This window comes from Somniosus microcephalus, chromosome 10, assembly GCF_052327205.1.
Source record: "Somniosus microcephalus isolate GS21.2 chromosome 10, FLI_Smic_1.0, whole genome shotgun sequence".
In the NCBI taxonomy this organism is placed as follows: domain Eukaryota; kingdom Metazoa; phylum Chordata; class Chondrichthyes; order Squaliformes; family Somniosidae; genus Somniosus; species Somniosus microcephalus.
Genome location: NC_140996.1, coordinates 174,313,990 through 174,326,146, shown reverse-complemented (window position 1 = coordinate 174,326,146; position 12,157 = coordinate 174,313,990). Strand labels below are relative to the sequence as shown.

The 12,157-nt window shown below is 44.0% G+C and overlaps 1 protein-coding gene across 5 annotated transcripts in view; it reads right to left on the bottom strand.

Annotated features, from left to right (window-relative positions):
- The window catches only part of sgcg (sarcoglycan, gamma), a 1,055,765-nt gene extending 1,046,102 nt beyond the window's left edge, over positions 1 to 9,663 (bottom strand). For 4 of the 5 annotated variants that reach the window (XM_085999188.1, XM_085999193.1, XM_085999189.1 and 1 more), the window contains exon 1: positions 9,556 to 9,663. The gene's annotated coding sequence lies outside the window, so the exon portion shown is untranslated. The remainder of the gene's footprint in view (positions 1 to 9,555) is intronic. The other variant, XM_085999186.1, reaches the window with a different exon arrangement.
- Positions 9,664 to 12,157: the final 2,494 nt, after the last annotated feature.

Sequence of the window (12,157 nt, the reverse complement as noted above, 5' to 3'; positions counted from 1 at the left end):
CCCCACCTTCAGATCAATAGAAAGCAGATACTTCACAGTGTACTGGGTTTATATCTAACTCGGATTCACATCAAATTACTAAATTCACTCATTTACACAGAGAACTAGTAGTTAATGAAAGTGTGATTTTCTTGGCATATAAGTTAATTATTTTTCCCTACATGCTTCTTGATCACTCTGTGACAAACACCATTCCAAGCCAAGAGGCCCATAAGGTAGCTCCCAGCTCCTGGTTGATCCGAAACTATCCAGCCATTGGGAGGTACACAAGTGCAGCCCAAAATGATTGTTACTCAGATTTTTTTTCTCTCCCTGTACAGGCTACTTGGCATTCACCTGATGCCATGTCTTAAGTGAGAAATTCACCAAGTGAGAACTACAGGTGCCAAGCTGAGTTCTACCATGTTGTAACTTAGCACATTGGATCTCTCTTGTATAAAATCTTTTTCATTGATCTAAACACACTTTTTAAATATCTATTTTGTAAAAACAAAAAACAAAATGATATTACCTAGCAATATATTGGGCCAGAATTTGCTTTGGCAGGGCTCCTGCAGTCTTCAGCTCAATAATGTTTTGCCCACAAAGTTGCCGAAAGTGCGAGCTGGTAACGACACAGCGAGGGAAACAGGGCATCTGGGACCTGAGTGAACAGGGCAACCAACAGGATATCTCCTTAACCAATGAGATTGAAAGATTGGGGAATAAAGACAAAAAGGACCGAGAAGGAGGGTGAATTAAAGGGGGTGAAGTCAATGTCAAATCAGGTACAGAAAGAGAAATAAAGGGAAAGAAAGACTGGATTGAGAGAGATAGAAAAAAAGAGACAGAAAAGGAAAAGAAAGAAAATATCCCTGAAAAATTCAAAACCTGAAGGAATGAGACTCCACACTTGTAATGGTTAATTTTAGGTGCCAGAGAGGTTGACCAGGCCTTTGCAACCTTGGTGTTATATTTGACACCAAGATGAGCTTTCGACCATATGCGATGCACATGCACAAAAACCCGGAACTGGCGATCTGTCAAGTTTCTCCTTGACAGATTCACCGCATCCGCTGTAAATTCACTGTTGCTGGCACAGAGTTGGGCTATTTGACCAACTACTGCCCAGCGAATACCCATGAAACCCTTGCACCTGGTAAAAGCAGGTGTAAGGCCTTCTTTTACCAGTGTAAGGTTTAAAATAAATGTTAAAATACATTGTTATAAATGATTTAAACAGTCACTTACATTCTTAAAATTAGCTTAGGTCAATTTTGTCCTATTTAAAAATGTTTACATTTATTTTTCAAAAAATTAAATTTTTATTTTAAACATTTAATTAAAGGGTATTTAATTAATTTTGAAACTGTGATCATTTCTTTTTATTTCAGTGGTGTGAAATTGTATTTATTAGGTGATTCCTATTATGCTCATGGGGATTCTGTATGTAAATGGAATCTCCATAAGCACAATAGGAATCCCCCTTTGTCATTGGTTGGCCTGGCCCACATGATCCCAGGGACGCTTGCGAACCGCATGCACCCCTGGGATCCATGGGCCTTCACGCAAGCATATGCCTGCAGGCCCAGAACCGGAACAGTCCGAAGATATGGAGACAGCAGGTAAGTACGGAGTTTTCTTTCGGCTTGGAGGCATACACGGGTGCCAAGCATTTGACCACAATTTCCAGGCCGATGAGTAGTTAATGGGCAAATACAGCAAGTTCCTAAAAAAAATTGGGAGGTTATGGGAGAGATACCATTTTCACGAAGCTAATGGCGGAGCGGCGCAACTCGGCCAGCAACTTTTGGATGTTCACATTTAACCACGCAGCTGTTCCTCGCCTGAAGTTGCTGAACCATTTACTCATAAATAACAGTGAGCGTCATTAGCCTCGTCATTATGTTGACAGCAAATTCTGGCCCAATACTTTCATTTCATGTTCCACAGAAATAGAATTAAATTTCAATACATGTAGTCAAATACCAAAAGTGAAAATCTTAAAAAAGTTAATAGCAGTCAAACTGAATTTTTAAACAAAGTTCTACAGGCATCCTAATATTTATGAAACGTTCAACAAGAATGCATTATTGTTTCTTTTTCTGAACCTGAATTATTCAAAAATATTCAAAGAAAGTTGAGTAAGATTTTTAAATTGTATAGTTAGCCTAATTTGTCTATTTTGCATTGGTCTGAAACCATTTTCCACATCTAAATATCTTAAAGGCTGTTTTCTTGAGGCAAACATATTTTTTTTTCAAATGTCAGAACTCTACTTTGAAAGGGAAAGGATGTTCACATTATAAAGTGCCATCCCTTTTCATTCATATATTTATTGAGGGAAATGCACTGGGCAACTGAACATTTTATCACTTTAAACCCAATGACACAGCAGTAACTCTCAAGCTAAGCATGGCACAGGTCAGATGAATGCACAACTCCTTCTTCACATCCTTATAAGGTGCCTTAACTCGAATCTCAAGAGTCTATTCTCCACTTTTCCAATGTGAAATTTCCATTTGCCACTATCTATCCTTTTGGCTTCTTGCAAGAAGACTGCTGAATCAGTACCAATTAGTGTGAAGTTTGAAACTACTTTGTGCTGTAGGTCAACTGGGAACTAGTTTGAAATTTACAATCTATTTTTATGTGAGCTTCTTAACAGCAAGAGGAGTTTGCTGCATAATCCTCAGTCTGGATTAGATTGCAACCCAAGAACATCCTGATACTTTTTTTTAAACCATTTTTACTCTTGATATTTTTGGCTTCCATGTTCCAGGGTTCCTAGGTCTGTAGTGCGGAAATTATTAAAATGATCCTGCCCCCCAAAAATTGGCTAGGATCAGGGGTCCAGGCATGGGGCTGGCAGAAGTCCCAATCTGCTGAAGTTGTACTGGCATCGGGATAAAAACTGTCCCCGATATATGAAAACTATTCCCATTTTGACTTGTACACTGCATTGGCAAGTCCCTTCAGTAAGGGCAGGGTGCGGGTGGGGGTGCAGAGCAATATCAACTATGCCACAAAGCAACTCATCAGGTTATCAATCAAAATCACCACACAAATTTGGAACCATAGAATCACGTAAATTTCAACATAGAAGAAAACCATTTTGCACATCACACTTGTGCCAATGCTGGTTCTTCAACTGGAGCTACTTTGGGGGGAATTTTGCCAGCCCTGGGGAGGCGGGTTTGGAGGTGGGACTGCTGGGAAAATGGCAGAAACTGGGAGCGGGTACCGAACCCGCCCCCAACCCGCTTCCTTGCCATCTTCCCAGGAGGCGGGAAGGGGATTACAGCCAATTAACTGCCTGTTAACAGTTAGTTAACAGACTTATCCCCATTTTACCAACAGAAGTGCGGGCTTCCCGAAGCCGGGAAACCGCTCCAGGGCCAGCGAGGCGAGCAGTGCGTCTGCGGGGGTCAGAGGGTTCGAAAAGTGCACTGTGGAGGTGAGTGATGGGTGCAAGTGTGGAGAGGTAATTATGGGAGGTGAGTGAAAAGTGTTAGAAAAAGTTTCCTCACCTTTGTTTCTTCCTGCAGGCTTCAACTGTTGGGAATCCGGAGGCTCCTCATCTCCACGGCAGAGATGACAGAATGGCTGCTGCATTCTCCGATGCAACAGCCATCTGATTTCTGCTCGGGAAAGAGGTTTGGTGAGTCTTGAGTACAAGGACTCACCAAAGAACAGAGGATGTCAGTGTTTGACAGCTTCTCAAAGCTGTCAAATGACAACAATTCATCTGTCAAAATTTTTTGACAGATGAAACGTCATACGCTGACATTCTCTGTCACCGGCTTTCCCTTAATTGGCCTCTAAGCCTGCAGGGCAGGTTTAACAAGATCAATCAAGGGAAAATAGCATGGCTTGGCTGGATGTCGTTGGGGTCGGGACTGAAACCCGACAAGCAGCAGTCCCGCCCCTAACGCACACCCATTGATAAAATTCCCCCCTTTAATTCCATTTCCCTCCCCCTTATCCAAACTGATGTGGTTACAATATAGTGACCGATTTACATCCCTGTTTTTGGGCAGAAATGGGCGGTAGCGCTATGAAAATTGGAGCGCTGAATTTACCACCCCACTCCCACTGCCTGCCACCATTTCCATCAGAGTCTAGACATAGGCAGCCAAAGAGACCATCTGAAATGGGCAAGAGCCTCTTTAAGGTATGCAAGTCGGAGTACTGTGACCCGAATGCCATTTTCATTCTCTTTTTCAGTGCATTCACCAATACTACTGGGATTTCCAATTGGAAACTGACATTTCCAGTGGTTTTAAAGGGGCCCTCCCTGCAAATAATCAATCTATTTGTATCTATCTGGACAGTTGAAGGAAGTTTACTGAAAGCATTTTCTGGTTTAAATTTTGCTTTTTTGTTGTTGCATTTTTTCCCATTTCACCATTCTCTTAGCACAGAGAGCTGCTTGCACTACTGGAAAATGCAAGTGATAATGGCCATTCCTTACTGACTTCAGAAAGAGGAAAAACCAGACCAGCAGCAGCAGACACTTCAAGAAATATCACATGGTTTTTCAAGGAGTCCAGGCAGGAGGAGGACTGGTGCCAGGTAACCTTGCCCTCCAATGAAGAACTTCCATTCCAATGACCATCATTCATATACATCCCACTTGGCTTTGCCATGTCCACAACTACTACAATCTGCAGACAACAAAATCAAATTAAAGTGTTTTATAGTTTAATCATGTTAACAAATGGCACAAGAAATAATAAGCACCCAGGTGCCAACCCATAGTGCCTTCTTTACGTCGCTTCTTTCTTAATCTGCTACAACTACGAGGTGCTCATCCAGTGGCTTTAACATGGGAAGTGGAAAGCTGCTGGTGCTCAGATGAGAGCTTCTGAGATACCCATAGTCGGAGACCTCGAGGAGCTTGAGCCTCAATGGGCCCGGCTACAGACTGCAGCATCTCAGTTGCTGCCAGGGCAGCCTGGCCCAGTTTGCTTCCTGGAATCATGAGGGACATTGGTTGAAGGGAGCAACTGTGCTGCCATCATGAGAAAGAGCCAGTCCTATTGTACCACTACCATATCCATGCCACTGATCTGTGGGAGAGCAGATTGTAGGAGATCTATGATGTGACTGAAGCACCTATCAATACATTGCCCTAGCCTTTCGAAGGTAATGGAGCTGATGGAGCCCAGAGGCTCAATCACACCAGTTAAGCTTAAATCAAAGATGCTAGTGCTGAAGCTACAGGGCCCAGCTGCAGCATCCATAGAGGTGACCACATACTCCATGATAGATTGCAGAGTGTTGATGCCAAGCACCAGAATGCCACACAAGCTGGAAGCAGACTTCTCCATGCTATCTGACATAGTACAGCAGTTCTTAGTCAGACAGTCCAATGCCTCAAGCAATTACTGGTGCACATGGAGGATCTTTCTTTTAAGGGTGGGCCACTGAAGTCTGCATCTCTGTCCTTTTCAGCAGAATACATGACCCGAGCTTGCCCTTTGGCATGCCATTTTGTGGTCTGTTCTTTCCACTATTGCCAGCTCCTGCTCACTAGTGCTAAGTGATTGACCCCATGCAGACTTATCTAACTCACTCCCCACCCCACTTGGGATGCTGATTTCTGTGTTGTGCTTGGGAAGGATGGAGTGACTGATGGTGCATCTTCGTAACGGTGGTTCCCCCTCTATTTCTTGTACAGCGGGACCCAAATCATTGGATGGATTTGAAAGAAGGGGAGAGGGACAGGGGTTAGAAAGTAATGGGAAGGATACACAGTAGCAAAGGAATGGCAGCCAATGCAGCAGCAGGTTGCCACGCTGTATGTGCGATTGCTTGAGGAAAGAGAAAAGTTATGAAAATAGGCAGACACCCTGCTGTACTGGGCCTCCAGTCTCACCATCCCTGATGCTTCTCCAGCTGCCTGACCCAATGATCTCCAAGGCTTCCTCTTCCAAATTAGTGAAGGTTTTGTGGAGGTTGGCCCTTCCCCCAGTTCTGGTCCTCTCTCTTGTTATGAACCAGCTTGTTCTCCAAGAAGAGTCAGTGTGACTTAGTGTGTGCTTCATATAAAGGGTTGTGCTGAGGTGTGAGGCAGCTTCATATAGTGTGCATGCTGAGAGGGAGAAGCAGCAAGTTGTGAGCAAAACGGTAGGCGATAATGTGCAAGAAAGTAACTCCAATGTGAAATGTGAAGGTAGTTAGTGGAAAAGTGAAATGCTTTCCAGTTGTTACCAGGTAAAAGCGGAATGCTGTTTGTGCTTGTTCTGAGGGCAGCAGCAGGAGAGAGTGTGATTAGAATGAGGAGAATTGGTGCAGTTTCCCCTTGTGATTGGAGAAGAAGCAGGTGGAGTGGGGGAGGGAAGTGTTGGGCAGTGTCTCATCCTGAGAAAAAGAGACAGCAAGACATCATTCTCACCTTTGCTGTCTGGCTAAGGTAACTGAACTGCTCCTGTGTCCTGGGGATGAAGCCTCTCAGCCATCTCCTTCCAGGCCTGCTGCAGCATTTGCCCGGCCATGTTTCCACCTTTTATGGGGAAAGGGAATAGTCTTCGAGCCATCACCAAGCCCTCTATCGCTGCATCACTGAAGCCGGGAGCCTATGCTATTACAGAAAGTTCCAAAAACAGCGCTAAGTGTTTTCCAATTTAGTGCACATCTTGCTTTAAGAGATACACTCTCACTCCAGGAGTTACGTGTGTAATGTAGCATTTCAGTTCAGTATTGAAAGACTAGCATTGTTGGAGGTGCTGTCTTTTGGATGAGATGTTAAAACTGCGGAAAAAGATCCTGCACCACTACTTGAAAAAAAAGCAGTGGAGCTTTCCTAATGTCCTGATCAATTCATCTCTCAACCAAAAACAGATTCATTGCCTCGTCATCTTATTCCTGTACTTGGTTGTGTGCAAATTAACTGCTGTGTTTGCCTGCATAACAGTGACCACATTTTCTATCTGTGTGACTTAGTGTGCGATCACAGTCTTGATAAAGGGTTTCGACCTGAAACTTGACTCTATTTCTCTCTCCACGGATGTTGCCTGGCCTGCTGAGTTTTTTCAGCATTTTCTGTTGTTATTTTGGATTTCCAGCATCTGCAGTATTTTGCTATCGACCACATTTCAATGGTCAGTTATTGGACCTGAAGTGACTTGGGAGGTCCCGAGGCTGTGAAAGGCACTATGTAGATGCCAGTTCTTGCTCGACTATGTGCTAAGACTGCGTGAAAATTAACAACAGTCCAAACAGACTTCCTCACGTTCTGAAATAACAACAGAAAATGCTGGAAACACTCAGCAGGTCAGGCAGCATCTGTGGCAGCAACCTCTCTCCTGACCTGCTGAGTATTTCCAGCATTTTCTGTTGTTATTTCAGATTTCCAGCATCCGCGGTATTTTGCTGTTGTGTTCCTCACATTCTTACTGGAGAAGATGAGATGTTTTTCGATAATGTTGCACTTCTCAGCAGATCCCCATTGGCCCCGCACTTGGAAAGTCAATTCCCTCCCCCACGCAAACTCACAAAGTTCCCCGGTTGAATTATTGGAACACTACAATTCTAACACGACAATTAACATGCACGTGTAAAAGTTCCTCTGTCCTTGGTTTGGGCTGGGTTACGTGTGCTGGTTAAAGGAAGAAGTCTCCAAATCTTCCTGAGTATTTACATTATAGCGTAAAATGTTGCTACTAACTAAATAGAAGAAACATAGTTCACGCAGACTCCTTGGGACCACGGCCAGTCTCGGGCCAGATGCTGAAAGGATTCATTGGGAATCCTCTGGATCTGTGGTTGAAACAAGCAATTTTCTCATTCAATCTTCTGTGCCAGGGAAGCCTCACTGAGAAAGCCACTGCCCGCATTAGAACGTGCGGCTCTTAAAGGCAACCGTTAGTTCATTTGATCCACAAAGATTTGGTGTGGAAAGAGTCAGACACGGTGCTGAAATCTAAAGGGCTGCCGGCACAGATCTGATACAGGTTCTAACCGTACCATACCAGCACAGGCATGCTGCTTATTTCATGAAATGGCAGGCACGGTTGATATAACCCATCTTTCAGTATTGTTGTGAATCGGTACTATGTTGCATGGTTGTATTAAACTGAAGAAAAGTTTGGTTTAAAAGCAATCTAAAATTGTGATGAACTATTCTTTTAAAAGCACCGGAAGACAATGACAGTACCCTTTTATTCGTGCATGGAACAACGTTCAGACAAATCAAAGGAATGGCATTCAATCAAGGGTGGAACATGCCACTTACTGCGATTGTCATCGAACACATGGTTAAGAGGGAAGCAGGCACCTTCCCGCAGGCTCCTGTACCTGGGACCGCCGGGTCCCGCCACCAAAGGCATTTCTCTATCTGTGCAACAGCCACGCAGGAGCTTTTCCATCTTTAACCCGAACTTATGTTAACAAGCGAAGCAAAGCAAAGACGTGAAGCACGCTGGTATTATGATGGGAAGCCAATATAGCGTTAATGAATGCCAGAAGGCAACTGGTATTGCCACTAAATGCACATTTTTGGCTGTTTTACGAAGTGTCACAACAAGGTTGCGTATGCTAAATGTATTTTATTGTGACCCAGGATTGGATGCTGGAATATACATATAGTTTATAAGCACAGACTAGTGGGGTCACACTTCTCAACATTTCACAACGTTTTACCCTGTTTCAATCCCACATTGACTGTTAGTCATCACACTAATGGCACGAATAACAGATTGCTCCTTAACTTTGTTGTCTGTTGGGAATCTCAACGTCTGAACACATCAAACGGCAAACTAAACAAATATCAATAGTTACTTAACACAGCTGGTAGGCAACCCCCTGGGCGATGCGAGATTCTAGTTTCTGTATACAGCACTCCCTCGGGTGCAGAGATTCTGTTTGGATTCTGTCTCCCTTTTTTTCTGCATTCTGAGCAGGTTCCGCGTAGTGTTGCACGGAGAATGGATTAGACTCCAAATACTGTTTGGCGTTATAAATGAAGAGAGATATCAAAACGACATTACAACCTTCATATGAATGGCGTTTCCTTCAGCACCAGCTATTATCGCCCAGCCGCCGAGTCTTTATCGGCTTGAAAACTTGCAACAAAAAAAGTGCAGGCGACTCACTGCAAGTACTTTTTTTTTACAGATATGTATTACTCAACAAATGCGAAGTATATCTTACCTCTTGAAAAGCTAATGATAGCTATAAATCATGGTCACAATGGTATGGTTTCCAAGTTACGGTCCCCATTTTCCTGGGCTTCGGGCACTGTTATGTTGACATTTCTAACAAACCGTAAACCTACAAGGGTTTAGAATTTCATCACGCCCCTTGCCTATTAAAAGTTCTTTAAATATCATTGGGAGTTATTTATCTATTGACGGTCCTGTTTCTAATTCAGCGACAGTACAGACAAAGATCACTTCTTTGATCTTACATTCATCTACCTGCAATGAGCAGATAGGCTGTTAGAATACTTCAGTTTATTGATAGTTTAAAACATGGTGGGTAACGCATTTAGTTGTTTATTACTCAGGAAACATCGTCAATAATAATTCTAATTAATAATAACGCAGCATAACAAATAGTGTAAAACCTTACCTGAACTCTCTAGTCACCTGCGTGAATCGAGTCCCTTAGCTATTACGGGATAAGCCAGCAATAACAGGGTGCTCCGCAACAGTGTTATACAGTAACAAATTGTGACAAGTTCATTTTCATCATCACACCACGCCTTTTTACATGGTAACACCCGGCCTACCTAGCGGCAGACACGCTCATTTCTGTCGAACCGTGCCAAGATTTATACTCCGCAATATTCATGCATCCTTCTCAAATTTCATCTGCCAATCAGCTCTTAAAAGATTTAAGACAGAATTCTTCTACACATGGTGTCACAATTTCAAAAAAAAATAAAACTAGCTTTTTTTTGTGTGTGATTAAATCCTTGAAAATCCAGTGTATGGCATGGAGCGGCAACAAGCCCTCATTCGTTTTCTCTCGGGCGAAACATTGAATCACATTATTAGCACAGCGCCATATGATCCAGCCGGTAAAATAGCTCACTAGGGAAAGGGTCCCCGCTCCAGGGTTTGCAGCGCCTGCGCTCACGCTGCACTCTGGGCTTTGTAGTTAATTGCTCAGCCTCCTGCCGAAGAGCCGGGATCAAATAGCCATTTAGACTAGTGCACCCCACACCAGCTCCTGGAGACGACGCTGTTGCCCGAGAGTGGGACCTGGTGATTTTGTTCTTCAGTCTTCACAGCGGCATCCGAAGGAAAGCCTGGGAAGGGCATGAGAAGCAGGCAACCAAAGGAAAGCCCTCTGAAATGCCAGGCATTAAAATCATTCTGGCTAACAATAACTCATTTTGCCTTTAAACTTCTACTTTTAAGTTGTGCTATTGTTAAGTATAAACAAATTATTTAAGTGCTAAAATAGTTTTACAATGTGTTTTACTCGTCTGACCACAGATCTCAGTCCCAACAGTTCTCCGTTGACAGTTCTGCAATTGAGTTACCATAATGGTCACTGCTAATCATTTCTTTCAGAAAGGCTTTTAGTATTCACTGAAAGCTAACAGCGTCTGGTCGATTTTATCAATGTGTTCTTCACCAGCCACGCACTTCAGGAAATACAGGCATGCTGCCCTTTATTTGCCACCCATTAAAATTGTGGGTGGCAGTGATGGAATGGACCTCATTAGAGTGGTGCACCACTGATGTCCTGAGAAAGCACACATGTATCAACAACTGGTAGTGGAGGATAGCCTTGATCTTGTAGGAGCCACCAGAGACTTGCCTTTCTGGCTGAATGAGTGTTTGCATGGTAGACTGCCTTAAGATGAAAGCATTGTGGCAGCTGCCAGGGGCAGCACGGTGGCATAGTGGTTAGCACTGTTGCCTCACAGCGCCAGAGACCCGGGTTCGAATCCGGCCTCGGGTGACTGTGTGGAGTTTGCACATTCTCCCTGTGTTTGCGTGGGTTTTCTCCGGGTGCTCCGGTTTCCTCCCACAGTCCAAAGATGTGCGGGTTAGGTTGATTGGCTATGATAAATTGACATTAGTGTTAGGGGGATTAAATACGTGGGGTTACGGGGATAGGGTGGGATATGTGTTGGTGTAGGGGTTATGGGGATCGGGTGGGATGTGTGTCGGTGCAGGCTTGATGGGCCAAAATGGCCTCTATCTGCACTGTGGGGATTCTGTGATTCTGTGATTCTGTGAAAGCAAGCACACTCTGGCATGATGCTGTGCTGCGGGTAACAAACAAGATGGGCATTGAGAAAGTGGAATTCTTTCATAAGAACATAAGAAATAGGAGCAGGAGTAGGCCAATCGGCCCCTCGAGCCTGCTCCGCCATTCAATAAGATCATGGCTGATGTGATCCTAACCGCCAATCCACTATCACAGAACCATCTCCTGAATCTAACAGAATTAGACACACGAAATAGGAGCAGGATCAGGCTATACGGCCCCTGGGCCCGCTCCGCTACCCACAGGGCCATGACCGATCCGAACCTAGACTCATCTCCAATTTCCTGCCCGCTCCCCATAACCCTTTATTCCCTTTACTTCTAGGAAACTGTCTATTTCTGTTTTAAATTTATGTAATGATGTAGCTTCTACAGCTTTTTGGGGCAGCATATTCCGTGGACCTACCACCCTCTGAGTGAAGTAGTTCCTCCTCATCTCAGTTTTGAAAGAGCAGCCCCTTATTCTAAGACTATGCCCCCTAGTTCTAGTTTCACCCATCATCGGGAACATCCTCCCCGCATCCACCCGATCCAACCCCTTCACAATCTTATATGTTTCAATAAGATCGCCTCCCATTCTTCTGAACTCCAATGAGTAGAGTCCCAATCTACTCAACCTCTCCTCATATGTCCATCCCCTCATCCCCGGGACTAACCGAGTGAACCTTCTTTGTACTGACTCGAGAGCAAGTATGTCCTTTCTTAAGTATGGACACCAAAACTGTACGCAGTATTCCAGGTGCAGTCTCACCAATACCTTGTACAATTGAAGCAATACCTCCCTATTTTTATATTCTATCCCCCTAGCAATGAAAGCCAACATTCTATTGGCCTTCTTAATCACTTGCTGCACCTGTATACTAACCTTTTGAGTTTCGTGCACCAGGACCCCCAGATCCCTTTGTACTTCAGTACTTTCCAGTTTCTTGCCATTAAGATAACAACTT